The sequence below is a fragment of the Pantherophis guttatus genome, chromosome 4 (assembly GCF_059756535.1).
Source record: "Pantherophis guttatus breed Tessera chromosome 4, ASM5975653v1, whole genome shotgun sequence".
In the NCBI taxonomy this organism is placed as follows: Eukaryota; Metazoa; Chordata; class Lepidosauria; order Squamata; family Colubridae; genus Pantherophis; species Pantherophis guttatus.
The window spans coordinates 2,289,227-2,293,802 of NC_142066.1; the positions used below are offsets into that span (position 1 = coordinate 2,289,227).

The 4,576-nt window shown below is 50.4% G+C and overlaps 1 pseudogene across 1 annotated transcript; it reads right to left on the reverse strand.

The window, feature by feature from the left end:
* Positions 1–428: 428 nt before the first annotated feature.
* LOC117660065 (T-complex protein 1 subunit theta pseudogene) lies at positions 429–4,286 on the reverse strand (annotated as a pseudogene). The gene is made up of 2 exons (XR_015733648.1): positions 4,156–4,286; positions 429–2,202 (listed from the first exon to the last, which is right to left on the reverse strand). The product of XR_015733648.1 is annotated as a T-complex protein 1 subunit theta pseudogene (transcript).
* Positions 4,287–4,576: the final 290 nt, after the last annotated feature.

A 4,576-nucleotide genomic window follows, 5' to 3' on the forward strand; every position in this document is an offset into this window, starting at 1 on the left:
TGTGACGGACAAAGCTAATCTCTGGTGAGTCACTTTGCACCTTTGGACACAATGCCTATTTGCTGTGGATTTAATTACAAACTGGACTATTCAAACTGTGTGTATTTTTGTCTGTGTTATCGGAGTAAAAGTTCTTGGCAGGCAGCCACAGAGTTGCTGCCAAGTTCCTTATCACTGACGTTGAGTGTTTGAAGAGTTTATTTAACCCTCGGCTGGCTGGTTGGGTGTGTGCGTGGTACAGGGACAGAACAACGTGTGCCACCTTTTCCGCGTGGTTTCTTTTCCCAGAATTCTTTTCCCTACATCCTTGGAATGCAACTGGTATCGGCTCCGACCAGCAGATCCAGAAGTTAGAGCAAGAGGGATGTTGCTGGAAAAGCCAAGGTGTGTCACGCCCGCTACTCAATGCTGGATGGAAAGCGAGAAACTCTTTGATGGAGACCAAGATTTTATTAGTCAAAAATGAAAAGGACACCAACATGGCGCACAGCAGGCCTGGTACTTTACTTATAGGATGCTCTTGACCAACCTGAGGAGAACCTCTCAATCCAACGCATCTGGTTCTTTGTCCCAGTTGGGGTTATCTCCTCGTGGTTTGGGACCCCCACTCTTCTTGGCCATCATGATGTCGCTGACATCCAATAACGTCACTGCTATTTGAGTGGCCAGGACGATACCTCGGTATTTCACCAGGAACGGGTCCAGCACACCTTCCGTGACAGCATCCATGGTGCTGGCCTCTTCCACGCCCAACAGGATGCCGGTGTTCTGGTTGCCCAGTTGATGTTGGATTTCCATCTTGGCCATAATCTCATTGACCGGCAGGCCTGCATTGTCCGCCAGAGTAGCCGGGAGAGTTTTCAAAGCTTGGGAGAACTCCAAAATGCCGTACTGCTCACATCCGGGGTAGTACATGCCCAGAGTGCTCAGGCGCACTGAGAGGGCCATCTCTGTGGCGCCGGCCCCTGGCAAAAGCCGCACATCAGTGCCCAAGTTCTTGTAAACCTGTACGCCATCTTGGATGGCAACTTCCAGACAGTCCAGCATCTCACCGGTGGTTCCTCGGAGCACCACCGTAGCCAAAGGACACGGCGTACCGTGTTGACTGAAGACCAGTACAACGGTGCTGCCGATCTCGGTGGTGTAGACACGATAGCAGTGTCCGACCTCCTCAGGCGACGGCACCTCGGGCTTGTACAGTAGGGTGGCGCCCACTGTTTTGCACAGTTGCTGGAGCTGCATCCGGGATGGCAGCCGCACCACCATGATCCTGCATCGGTCGGCGTAGAAAAGAGCCAGACTGTCTACCCTTCCTCCCGCCACAATGACGTTGACCCCTGCTTTCGCAAGACCCAGGACTCGTTCAGCGATGAGGTTTTCTTCCTTTTTCCCGAAGTTCTTCAGCTGGGTCGCGCTTTCAAACATGACCATGTTCTTGGCTACCATCTTGGAGACACCAAAGGGACAACAGTAGGCCGCGATTCGGGCTCTCTCCACTCGCTTGATGACGCCCTCTGCCTCCGTGGGGATGAGCATCCCCTCCAAGACGTAGGAGTTCAAGATGCTACCCCCTAGGACTTTGAAGACACGGATGAGATCTGGGTTGAAATCCAAGTGGTCCGGCGGTGCCACCGCGATACAGGCCGTGGCCACCAGCTTGGACAAGAACTTCTGGTAGCTGAAAAATTTGCTGCCCATGATGGACTGTAAGACACATTGCACCTCCTCTTGGTTGTGGGGGTTTTTCAGCATGACGCAGACAAGGCCCGGCAACAGCCGTAGGACCTCTTTGCAAGCCATGTCATAGCCCGCTCGGATGTGGACAATCGACAGACCGGACCTCAGGAGCTTCTCGGCGTTCTCCAGCAGGGCCCCAGCCAGCAGGACGACGAAACTCGTGCCATCTCCCGTCTCTTCCTGTTGCGTTTCGGCAGCGGAACGCAATAGGCAAGCCATGGGGCTCTCCAATTCCAGCTCTTTCAAAATGGTGGCGGCGTGGGACGAATGGAACATCTTGCCCAGGTGGTTGATCACCAGCTTGTTGTGTCCCAAGGGACCGTAGCAGGTGCGTAGACAGTGCATCAGCGCTTTGCAGGCCATCAGGTTGGTGAAGAGAGTCTCCTGCAAGCCGCTGAAGTACTTCATCCCCGCCTTGAGCATCTGAGGAAGACCAGGGGCCGTGGGGACGTGGGCTGCCATGACCTGGGGAGAGAGAAGCAGGGGTTGGAGTAGAAAGGAGATCCCACGCCCAGCTTTCAGGTAGGACTTGACGAAGTCCAAACGAAGATCATTATTTCCAGAGATTGATTAGTAGAAGGAAGCCTTCTGCTCAACTACTGGGGAGGAAAGTCCTCCGTCTCTGCCCATCATGGATAACTACTCTATCTTCAAGACCTTAATTTCTCTCAGGAGGTGGTCCATAAGGTATGGTCCAGAAAGTCAGTTGCGCCATCATGGCTGCCATCTTGACTTTTTTGACCATGTCTTGGGGAGATCATTTCCCTTTTGTGCAGCCACTAGTGAGGTTGTCTTTACTCACCTCTACTCTACTCAACCAATTCTATTCTATCCTAATCTACTCAACCCAGTAGTGTTTTCCAGTTGTTTCTAATCCTCCATTCTGCACAACCTTTATCCATTCGACCCTACTCTACTCAACCTTCTCTATCCATTCGACCCTACTCTACTCAACCTTCTCTATCCATTCGACCCTACTCTACTCAACCTTCTCTATCCATTCTACTCTGCTCTACTCAACCTTCTCTATCCAGTCTACTCTACTCTACTCAACCTTCTCTATCCATTCTACCCTACTCTACTCAACCTTCTCTTATCCATTCTACCCTACTCTACTCTATCCATTCTACCCTGCTCTACTCAACCTTCTCTTATCCTTATCTTCTCTTATTAACTTTTGTATTTATGTATTTTATTCTGTGCCTGTTCACCGCCCTGAGTCCTTCGGGAGTAGGGCGGTATATAAATTTAATAAAACATAAACAAACAAACATCCATTCTACCCTACTCTACTCTATCCATTCTACCCTGCTCTACTCAACCTTCTCTATCCATTCTACCCTACTCTACTCAACCTACTCTATCCATTCTATTCTACTCTACTCAACCCACTACTGCTCCCCAGAGTTGTCTCTACTCAACTCACTCAACTCATTCTATTAGCTTGCTTAACCCAATATTGTTCCCCTGAGTTGCCTCTACTCAACTCAGCCTACTCTACCTCTATTGTGTCTGCTCTATTCCACCCACTACTGCTTCCCAGAGTTGTCTACTCAACTCTACTCTACCCTACTCTACTCAACCCACTACTGCTCTCCAAAGTTGTGTCTACTCAATTCTACTCAACCCAGTCTACCCATTCTACCCTACTCTCTTCAACCCACTACTGCTCTCCAGAGTTGTCTGCAAGCTAACTCCTCTCCCATCATTCCTTTCCCTCATACCTTTCGACCACCCTAGGCCGGATATGTCTGTCTAGCCCTAATCAACGCCACGAACATAGCTACTCATCTGCCTTTAAGCTTCACCTCCGGCACTGATTTTCTCTCGTCACGGCCTCCGCTAATAATACAGCTAATAGTAGAGCGAAGGGCGGCATAAAATCTTCCAAAGGACATAATAAAATGCTTTCATCGTCTCGTCCGCTGCCTCTCCTCCCTTCTCCACCCTTCCCCTCCCCTCCCCTCCCTCTCTCTTCTAATTTACAAAGCCTTTTAGAGCTGGGAAACTCATCTGGGTCTTGTTTACAGACGCCGGGGTGTAAATTAAGAGGAGGGGAAAAGTGAAATCGACGCTAATAGAGCCACGTCTATCCTGTTAAATGCTAACCGCCCCATTTCAGCTTCTTAAACCTGTTGCATCGGGGTCTCCCCATTGCAAGGTTTCTCAACTTTTTAGTAGCTTGAAGGCGGGTGGACTTCAACTCCCAGAATTCCCCAGCCGGGGAATTCTGGGAGTTGAAGTCCACCCGTCTTCAAGCTGTCAAGATTGAGAAACGCAGATTATTTAATCCCCAATAATCCCAGATTAAATACACCAAGGAGGACAGGGGTACCCCACTTTCTAGGGGTTGATTCCTCATTTTCTCTACCAACGGCGTCCCCCACCCACCCACCCCGGACCTCAAAATTAGCATACTGTAATATCTGGGGAGGGGTCCAGACAAGACCCACAGTGACCAGGAATACAGCAGGGGGCTTGAACAACGGAAGCGACCGGTTAACGGCGGTTGTGGTGGGAGGGGCCTGTGGGGTGATGATGTCACACTCGAAGCATTCCAGGAAGCGGCCAATGGCTTTAACCCGTCTTGCCCATCCACCGGACATCCAGCTGTGTTCGGTCCACTTTTATATTGCACAATTCTTAAATTTGACCGGAAATCGGGGCCAAATGGGTTTGAGGGCTGTTAGGATATTCCAGGCATTGGAGCTAGACCAGTTGAATGGGGATCTTGCAATCCAGGGATTGGAACTTGACCGGTTGAATGATGGCCTTGCAATGCAGGGCTCGGAGCTTGATCAGTTGAATCCTGGCCTTGCAATCCAGGAATTGGAACTGG